The sequence below is a fragment of the Carassius gibelio genome, chromosome B23, assembly GCF_023724105.1.
Source record: "Carassius gibelio isolate Cgi1373 ecotype wild population from Czech Republic chromosome B23, carGib1.2-hapl.c, whole genome shotgun sequence".
NCBI classification, from domain to species: domain Eukaryota; kingdom Metazoa; phylum Chordata; class Actinopteri; order Cypriniformes; family Cyprinidae; genus Carassius; species Carassius gibelio.
Window position 1 is genome coordinate 29,157,524 of NC_068418.1, and position 10,987 is coordinate 29,168,510.

Consider the following 10,987-nt stretch of genomic DNA (forward strand, 5'->3'; position numbering starts at 1 on the left):
TCTTATATGGATAATGAACATATTTTGCAATAAATGTAAAATATATTAACATCTTGAAATTAATCACTTTATATTAATCTTTTGGTTTTTATTCAATTATTTAAAAACTGATCCTAAACCATTTTTTTTTTCAGTGTGGTTTGGATCAAAGCACATAACTTATAAATCACTGCTTTAAAAAAAAATTATGGGATAGATCTTCCAGCTGAAAAATCAGGCAACACTATCTTACTCTATTAATGCTTGTCTAAGCATTTAGATTAACCCTTTGAAGGCCAAACCCTTTCTCTACTGGATACATACGCTGATACAAAGATCTACACAGGGTCTTCAGTGGTGTCTTCCTGTAATAAAATAGCATCCATGTGCAACGTGGTCCGCCGTCGCATGCCTGAGGACAGAGACTTCTAAGGGATTTATGGGTTGGGAAGCATTTAGGAAAGCTGAAATCAGCCTGGGAAGAAGAAGAATGCAGGCAGAATTGCCTCTAGGGTAGCTCTTATATTGCAGACCTACAGCACATGTGGTACATCCAACACCCTCAAACACACACACAGAAGACGGTCTAATAAGAGCAGTGTGTGTTTGCAGTGCACGCTCTCTAATGTCTACTGACAGTCATCTCTGTACAAAGTCTCCTCTCATTTAAAGCCAATGGAAGAGGTGTAGAATCCGTGTAGACAGCTGTATTTAGGATTCAGAGTCATGGATGGGTCTGATTTAAAATGCTTTTTAAAATCTGCAACAGTTGAAGGTGCAAACAGGGTGCGAAGCAGACATTTGGTACAGCGGGAGACCGAAAACAGCTACGCAACGTGGAAACTGTAGTGCTTTAAAGCACACTCACAAACACAGAATTGAATTAAATGGTGTTTACAGAAGGACCTGACCCCGGGTCAGCTATTCTGAGTGTGCATTACAGCAACAAAGCTTTTCTGCATCATGTTATGCTGTTTTTCTCCTCTGTACTGACATTACGTACAAGTGGAACATATTCCGTGTTTTTCTACTTTATACTAATAGACCAAGTGGATATAAAAGTAGAATTTAGTTTTTCTGTTTTTGAGATTTTCTACTGTTGTGGGTGTTTGCCAGGGCAAAAAGTAATATTATATGGAAATACATGTGCATTATATAATTACATATTTACATTGACTTAAAATATCAAACTGATTTTAAAATCAGACTAATCTGTGATGAAATCCATGACCATCCTGGATAAGGCTGTTGGTATATTTTGAAAGATTTTGCTTTTGGAAATTAAGTCAATTATAGAGAATCTAAAATTACATAAAAAATACATACAGTGAATAATAATTGAGTCGTATTAAAATATCTAAATACATATTGTAACTTATGTAAGTATTATGCATTGTAATTATACCTGAACCTTTCATTATTATTATTACTGTGTGCAATTTTGTGCTGATGTTCTAGTGCCAATTTCACAAATGTGCCGTGCTTTGTTGATTGGTTAATTTTTTTAACTTAGCAAACTATACATCATCTATGTAGGCAGCAGGGAAGATCATTTTGGGTTTTAAAACAAATGGTCAAAACAGTCTCCAATGTAGTCTATTTTTTCTATCTAGAAGCAGACGCTGTAATGGTTCTCAGGTGATTACTGGACCTACAGTGCCTGCTGGTTGTGCCCACTTCAGGGTCAGCGCTAGGCCCAGAGCACAGCTGCACGCATGGATCTTATCAGGCTATGAATGGTGCATTTGTGCATCCACACAGGACGGCCCAGCACGGCCCGAGACAGCCAGACGCGGGAGCAAGATTGCAGAGACGACAGGGGGTGGAGTATACAAAGACTGTCTATCCACACACACACAAGCCAGCAGTCTTAGAGATGATGGTTCTCTGATCTGAAGGCTGAGCTCACTGGAGATGTGTTGTCAAAACACACACACACACACACACACACACACACACTGATAAGAAATGATTATGGCAACAACAAAGATGTTTGAGGATCCCCATCGCTAAACACCATTAAACTCCAGAAGACAACAGAATCACTTCTAAACACAAGTTCTGTGGTGTTGTGGGCGGCAGACCGTTACTACGCAGTTTCTATGTTCTTCTGATTTGTTAAGGTGTTTCATGGGTTGCTATGTTCTTCTGGGTTTCGAAGTAGTTCCGAGTGTTTTAATTGCATTGCTATGTTCTGCTTAGTTGCTAAGGTGTTCCAAGTGTTTTAAATGTGTTGCTGTGTTGTTCTGTGTTGCTAAGGTGTTCAGAGTGTTTTAAGTGCGTCTCTATGCTGTTGCTATGTTCTTCTGGGTTTCTACGGTGTTCCGAGTGTTTTAAGTGTGTTGCTATGTTATCCTGGGTTGCTAAGGTGTTCTGAGTGTTTCATGTGGATTTCTATGTTCTTTTCAGTTGCTAAAGTGTATCGCTGTGTTCTCCCGAGTAACTGTGGTGTTCCGGGTGTTTAAGCCGCGTCGCTGTGTTCTGCCGAGTAACTGCGGCGTTCCGGGTGTTTAAGGCACGTCGCTGTGTTCTGCCGAGTAACTGTGGCGTTCCGGGTGTTTAAGCCGCGTCGCTGTGTTCTGCCGAGTAACTGCGGCGTTCCGGGTGTTTAAGGCACGTCGCTGTGTTCTGCCGAGTAACTGTGGCGTTCCGGGTGTTTAAGGCGGGTCGCTGTGTTCTGCCGAGTAACTGAGGCGTTCCGGGTGTTTAAGGCGCGTCGCTGTGTTCTGCCGAGTAACTGCGGCGTTCCGGGTGTTTAAGGCGCGTCGCTGTGTTCTGCCGAGTAACTGCGGTGTTCCGAGTGTTTAAGGCGAGTCGCTGTGCTCTGCCAAGTAACTGAAGCGTTACGGGAGTTTAAGGAGCGTCGCTGTGTTCTGCCGAGTAACTGCGGCGTTCCGGGTGTTTAAGGCGCGTCGCTGTGTTCTGCCATGTAACTGCGGCGTTCCGGGTGTTTAAGGCGCGTCGCTGTGTTCTGCCGAGTAACTGCGGCGTTCCGGGTGTTTAAGGCGCGTCGCTGTGTTCTGCCGAGTAACTGCGGCGTTCCGGGTGTTTAAGGCGCATCGCTGTGTTCTCCCGAGTAACTGCGGCGTTCCGGGTGTTTAAGGCGCGTCGCTGTGTTCTGCCGTGTAACTGCGGCGTTCCGAGTGTTTAAGGCGCGTCGCTGTGTTCTGCCGAGTAACTGCGGCGTTCCGAGTGTTTAAGGAGCTTCGCTGTGTTCTGCCGAGTGTTTAAGGCACATCGCTGTGTTCTGCCTAGTAACTGCGGTGTTCCGAGTGTTTAAGGAGCTTCGCTGTGTTCTGCCGAGTAACTGCGGTGTTCCGAGTGTTTAAGGAGCTTCGCTGTGTTCTGCCGAGTAACTGCGGTGTTCCGAGTGTTTAAGGAGCTTCGCTGTGTTCTGCCGAGTAACTGCGGTGTTCCGAGTGTTTAAGGAGCTTCGCTGTGTTCTGCCTAGTAACTGCGGTGTTCCGAGTGTTTAAGGAGCTTCGCTGTGTTCTGCCGAGTAACTGCGGTGTTCCGAGTGTTTAAGGAGCTTCGCTGTGTTCTGCCGAGTAACTGCGGTGTTCCGGGTGTTTATGGCGCGTCGCTGTGTTCTGCCGAGTAACTGCGGCGTTCCGGGTGTTTAAGGCGGGTCGCTGTGTTCTGCCGAGTAACTGAGGCGTTCCGGGTGTTTAAGGCGCGTCGCTGTGTTCTGCCGAGTAACTGCGGCGTTCCGGGTGTTTAAGGCGCGTCGCTGTGTTCTGCCGAGTAACTGCGGCGTTCCGGGTGTTTAAGGCGCGTCGCTGTGTTCTGCCGAGTAACTGCGGCGTTCCGGGTGTTTAAGGCGCGTCGCTGTGTTCTGCCGAGTAACTGCGGCGTTCCGGGTGTTTAAGGCGCATCGCTGTGTTCTGCCGTGTAACTGCGGCGTTCCGGGTGTTTAAGGCGCATCGCTGTGTTCTGCCGTGTAACTGCGGCGTTCCGAGTGTTTAAGGCGCATCGCCGTGTTCTGCCGAGTGTTTAAGGCGCATCGCTGTGTTCTGCCGTGTAACTGCGGTGTTCCAAGTGTTTAAGGAGCTTCGCTGTGTTCTGCCGAGTAACTGCGGTGTTCCGAGTGTTTAAGGAGCGTCGTTGTGTTCTGCTGAGTAACTGCGGCGTTCCGAGTGTTTAAGGAGCGTCGTTGTGTTCTGCTGAGTAACCGCAGTGTGTCCCGTTCTCAAGAGTATTGCTATGCTATACTGGGTTGCTAAGGTGTTCCAAGTGTTTTAAAATGTGTTTCATTTCCTTTGTGGATACTAAGATGTTGAGTGTTTTTACCATGTTACTATGTAACTGCACATATGTTTTGAGTGGTTACTAGGGGCATTGGTATGTGGTTGCTAGGGTGTTCTAAGTGGTTTCCAGCATGTTGCTGTGTGATTGCTAGGCTGCTGTAGTGGTTGCGGGCTGTTGTAAGGCATTGCTATCTGGCTGCTAAGTGGTTAGTAACATCACCTAGGTGATTTTCTAAGGCTTTACTCTATGGATACTATGAGTGATTTAACCATGTTGCTATTTGACTGCAGTGTTTTTGGTGGTTTTGTAGCTGGTTTTCTAGAAAGCAGCACAGGTATTGCTATGCAGTTGCTGCAGAGTTGCTAGTGTGTTCTTTGTTGTTGCTTACATGACAGACCTGGACATGACTCGGCCCCTCCTACAATGTAATAAAGACATTTTATTAGGCATTTAAAGATATTATTACATTTTTTAATACTGCTCTTACTTACAGCACACATAAAAACCTCAAACTGGTCTGAGGTCAGTGGTTCAGAGCTCTGGGATGCCCCACCAGTGGACTGTAGTGGCAGATGCTATAAATAGGCTCCAATGGAGGGGCGTTTTAATTAAATATGAAGTAAAGTGATCCATGTAGAGCAGACAGCAGGTAGCAGCTCATCCCTCCCTGTATATCCGTTATCATTCTCAGCTAAATGGCCCTCATGCGCAGTAACTCAAGCCTGCTGTTGTGACAGCAGGGTTAGGGGCCAACAGCAGAATCTATACAGGAAACAATGAGACAATCTCATGAGCACCAACTCGACCGAAAACATGAAACGGACATGACAGAAGACTTAATCTAATGAGTACAATACAATCAAAAGCTGTTGTACTGCATCACCTGCCTAAATGAGGTGTAGGGTGACGCCAGATGAAATATGGAAGTGATGGTGCAGGTACAGTATCTCAGAGTAAAGTCAACTACACACATAAATACAACTTCTCTGATTATCTTCATAGCAAGTAACTAGTAACATAGTAACTTTATAGCAACACCCTGTCAACCATCCAGAAGATAGCAACTTGCTTTAAACACTCTGATGCTCTAAACACTATGAATGCCTTAAGAACTACATAGTAATGCCCTGGCAACCATAGATTAATTTTAATAACTTTATAACATGCTATAAACACTATGAACCCCTTAGCAAATGCATATCAATGCCTTAGCAAACACTGTTCCTTATACTCTGAGATGTCCATGTGATCCTTTATGAATCTGCTGTCATCAGTGTGAACAACATCTTAACGCAGGAACACAAACTAGCCAGCTCAACATTAACACTACAATTCAAATCACAATCTGACGACAAAATGTGACCAAAAAAGAACATAAAGAGGTTGTTAAATTGCCGTTTCTGCATGTATTTGATGCTAAATAGACGCTTGTTTTGGGTTGTGACTTTGTGCATCATCTATGGTCGTTCACCCCTGAATATAAAAACATTCTTTCACACACACACACACACACACGTGATGCTCCAAACCCTCCTGCATGTTAAAAGCACAACCCAAAAGACGAGGGACAGCGAGTCTGACGCCGTCGACACCGGACATTCCTGAGTTGACTGGCCTGTGGCTTAAGGCCTAAAATAAGATTAGGCAACTACTCGGGAATTGCACCGTTTTTCTGAACTTAGAAACCATTCTCTAGAAGTGTTTGCTATGGTTTTACAAAAAAAGACATAGAAAGTACATATTGAAAAATGTCCCCTATTGACACTACAAAAAAAAAAAAAACAATACTTGATTAGCAGAGTCAATATGTTCAATGCAATGAAAATGCAGTAAAAATCTAGATGCAGATAAAACCATTGTCGCCCTCCACCCCGCCACAAATTATGATATTTAATCATTCAATTTCACTAATTCAACTGCAAAAAAAATAAAAAAATAAAAAAAAAATATATATATATATATATATATATATATATATATATATATATATATATATATATATATATATAGCTGTATTTTTACTTTAACATTTTAACATATGTGACCCTGGACCACAAACCCATAAAGGTCAGTTTTTCTAAATTGAGATTTATACTTCGATTTATAGATAGATTTATCCCATGAAAGTAAAATAAATAAGCTCTCAGTTGATGTCTGGTTTGTTAGGACAGGACAATATTTGGCTGAGATACAACTATTTGAAAATCTGCAATCTGAGGATGCAAAAAATCTAAATATTGAGAAAATCACCTTTAAAGTTGTCCAGATGAAGTTCTTAGCACTGCATATTACTAAACAATAATTAACTTTTTATATATTTACAGTAAGAAATTTATGATTTTTGGCACAAAAGAAAAATCAATAATTTTGACTAATACAATGTATTTTTGGCTATTGCTACAAATATACCTGTGATACTGATGACTGCTTCTGTGCTGCAGGGTCACGTATAAAAATGTCACATTTGGAAACTTACTGGCTAAATGAATAAATAAATAAAATGCACTTTTTTGCCAGTAAAATAAATATTTATTGAAACATTTTTGTAATGTAAATATGTTATTACTAGTTTAAAGATTATGGAAAATGGCCAAATATTGTCTTTATGATGTACAATTTATTAGATTTTTGTATGCACCAAAACATCCTGGTAACCTCTCAGAAGATGTTTAAAAAAAACAACCAGCAGATTGTATAAATAAAATAAAATAAATGATTAAATAAATAAAGTGTATTAAAGTTATAGAAGTATACATTTACTATAATAAAAATGTACCATACAAAAAAATGCTTTCAAATCAAAGCCATATGTCTAAAGTTATGTTCCAAATTTGAAGTTGATATCACAAAAACTGAGATGATAATTAATAAAATGTATGCAATTACTGTCACAAATGTATACATTTCTATCACAAATGTACATCAAACACAAAAAAAAGTATAAAATATGGAATGTTGAGACCCAGACCTTTCCAATGACACATGATTTGTCAAGATTAGAAAAGGTTTTGATTATAAAATATTGGTTTACACTTACACTTTCAGTGTCCTTGTTACAGTGTATTTATACATTTGAGCTTTTTTAAACTAATAAGTAATATTAATTAACTACCTGTACTTACTGTATGCTTAGGGTTAGGATTAGGGTTACCTGCATGTAATTATGCATAATTGTCATTATAATTGTAACTAGTACATGTAACAAGGACACCTTAAAATAAAGTGTTACCAAATATTGAAGAAAAACTTTATAATATGGCACTTGACACCACCCATTAAGGGGAGGAGCCTCCTAAAAGGTTTTAAAGTGCCATTTTCATGGTAACACAATATCTGATTTCACCGTTTTACAGGATTCATTTGGAGTTTTTTTGCTTTCAAATGATATCATATGTAGTATTTAGACTAAAATATGTGATTTGGAAAAATCGACATAGAAAAGGGCCCCAGCAGCATGTATATTTTGTCTTTATGATGTACAATTTTTATGTTATTGGATGCTGATTGGTTGATTAGACTGAAGTGGGTGTTGATAGGTGCTAACGTGTGAACGCTGATGTGCTAACAACTGCTCTTTAGGCCAATTTACTGAACTGACGATGGTTGACTGTATATTTGAGAACGTGTGCATAAAAAGGTCAAGAAAACCCAGCCTCAGTTTGACTCCCAAAGCTTTCAAGCCTGCAAACATGACTTAATGCTAGAAGTGCATGTGTGAGTGCGTGAGGCAGCACTGATTAACTTCAGGACATAAGCAATTCCTCAATTCCACTGTTACCACGGACACCATACAGCCCCATTATGATGTCACAGCCTCATAAAAAACACTGTTACATTCCATTTGCAACCTTTCTACAGCCTGTAACATCATAACTGTGTCTTTAAAATGGGCATTTCAGCATTTGTATGCTGTTCAGGAAGCTATTATTGATTTGATGTACAGTGCAATTTTATTAGAACTGCTAAATGTGTTCGTAAGATGCCTCTTTGTCACTCTCGCAGTGAGAAAAACACAATGAGATTATTCTCTGCCTACCAATGCATTTAAACACCATTTTTTAAGTGTTTAAAGTCTAAGTATTGGCAAACCGAGAGCTTGTACCATTATCTCAACTAATTATGTCAGTCCCACACTAGGGAGCTCTTGTGTTACCCATCAGCTATGTGGAAACATATCTGACCCCCACTATCCCCAAGGCACACACATTAAAGGAACAGTACACCCAAAATTAAAAAAAAAATGATCTTATAGAATTTCTGAGAATTATGGCAGTTCCTTACACAAATGTATGGCTTCAGAATGAATGAATGGATAAATATCCATTTACACTTGATCGCTCAGTCCCAATCCATGTTGTTGAAATAACAGAGATGTTTTTCTTAAAGGGGCAGTTCACCTCAAAATGCTAATTCTGACAACATATACTCACCATCATGACAACCGTGAACTTCACATTATTAAGCATTGCATAGAACATGGCTATGGCTATTATTTAGCCGAATATCATTGGCGATCTGTTCCATACAATGTTTTTGCGTCATTAAATACTGTAAACTTCACGGGTTTGTAGCATCATGAGGGTGAGCAAATATTGACTCAATTAGCATTTTTAGGTGACCTGTCCCTTTAAGACCACCATCATCTCTGTTATTTAAACAACGCATCAATCAGGGATGCGTAAACCTTTCAAAGTAACATTTATCCACGTTATTTGCCTACTTTGCGGTCTAATTGTTTAAGTATATTGTTTAAGTATAATATATAATGTCCTTGAGCGGTTCAATATGATCTGTGATTTATGAATACCTTTAAATCCACGAGAGATGCACCTGTGCAGCCGCCCGACGGGTTATATGTGGGGTGACACGTCTGTTTCTCTATCCAACGACACCCAACGTTTTTGGATAGATATTATATAGGCTACTGTTCTATTAGAGCAATATATAACATTATATAGGGAGGAAAGCAATGCAGTCCTGTGCCAATCCATAAATGATGTCTAAAACCCGCTCGTAACGGAATATTAACAATAACACACGCACACATATGAAGGCGATCACGCGTTACCTCGGAATGAATATGATGTCGCTCCGGAGTCGCGCGTTATTCCTGGATTCTCCTCGTTTTCTTCTCGATCGCTGTCATGAAACACTCTTCGGTTTCCGCTGGACGGGTTTGGCTGCTCGTGTGCCTCATACGATCCGCTGTGTGTGTCGGTTTACGGTGTCGGACGCAGGCCTGTGTCGCGCGATTCACCGTAAACCGCGACGGATGTGTCTGTGTGACGCTCGCCTGTGACCGTAGAGCCGCTGTGATCCTCTCTCTCTCTCTCTCTCTCTCTCTCTCTCTCTCTCTCTGTGTGTGTGTGTGTGTGTGTGTGTGTGTGTGTGTGTGTGTGTGTGTGTTACGCACACAGTCTCTCTCTCTCCGCATATCATCCAAACGCAGCATCCTAATGTATGATCAAATTATTCATTACACTTACAAAGGTGTACTACTGTGGCAGTGATATTGGGATATACCATACTAATGCCATAAACAGGCACAGCATCCTTCCAAAACCACAAGGTTTTATCAGAGTGCATGCACAAAATGTTTTATTTCTCTGTTGTTCTATTTGCTTTATTGCTCTAATGCATGTACAGAATGATATTACTATTGCCCATACAAAGCCATGGTGTTATGTTAACATTTCAAAAACATGGTATTACCATGGTGCATGTTCAAAAACATGGTATTATTCTAAATAAATACCATTTTGTTACTCTGGTGCATGTGCAAAACACATTGCATTACCATGGTAAAACATGGTATTAATATAATGCATGTATAATAAAAAATAAATGGTGTTTTTATAGTCCATGCGCAAAATGCATGGCATTACCATGGTAACATCCAGAAACATGGTATTACCATGTTAACACATGTAGAAATGTAGTATTATCATGGTAAAAAACAACAACATAGTATTATCATGGGAACATGTCCAGAAGCATGATATGATATTACTATGATGGATGTACAAAAACACATGGTATTATTATAGTACAATACATGTCTAAAATCATATTACTATGATCCATGTGCAAACATGCCCAAAATAGAGGTATTAATATTAATATGCATGTATAAAAAAACATGGTATTGTCATAGTGCATGTTCAAAAGAAACTGTATTACTATGATGCATATGCACAAAAACATGATATTACCACAGTAACATGCAAAACAACTGTATTACCATTATGCATGTGGGAAAATAAACATGATGCATGTACATATTGATAGTTGTAGACCCCAGTAAGCATTGCTTTTAAAGCTAACTGAGTGTTTTCTTCTACAGTCCCTTTCATTGCACACTGGTAACTATAGTTGCACCAGAGTACTGAGGTTTTACTACAGTATCATCACATTCAGATCTTATGAGCTGCTTTCAGTGAATTCTTTCATTCCTGGTTTGTTAACAGTGATTGCTACCGTAGTGAAGCAGCTGATGAAGATGTGGACATGAGCGGCTCTCACAGCTGGGGAGGCTGTGCTTCCCGAGGCTTGCTCTGGATTAGCTTTCACTGACGGCTCCGTCAGAAGAGGGGGTGTAACTGTGGCTCCCAGGAGGATCTGTAACGCCTGCGGGCCTGGATCTGCTGCACGGGGATGTTTAATGGGTCTTAATGAGCCACTCGTGCAAATGTCCTTTTCTAACCTTCTCTGTTTCACTCACAGGACTGGGTGAGAATTAGACTAAACACAAAACAACAGT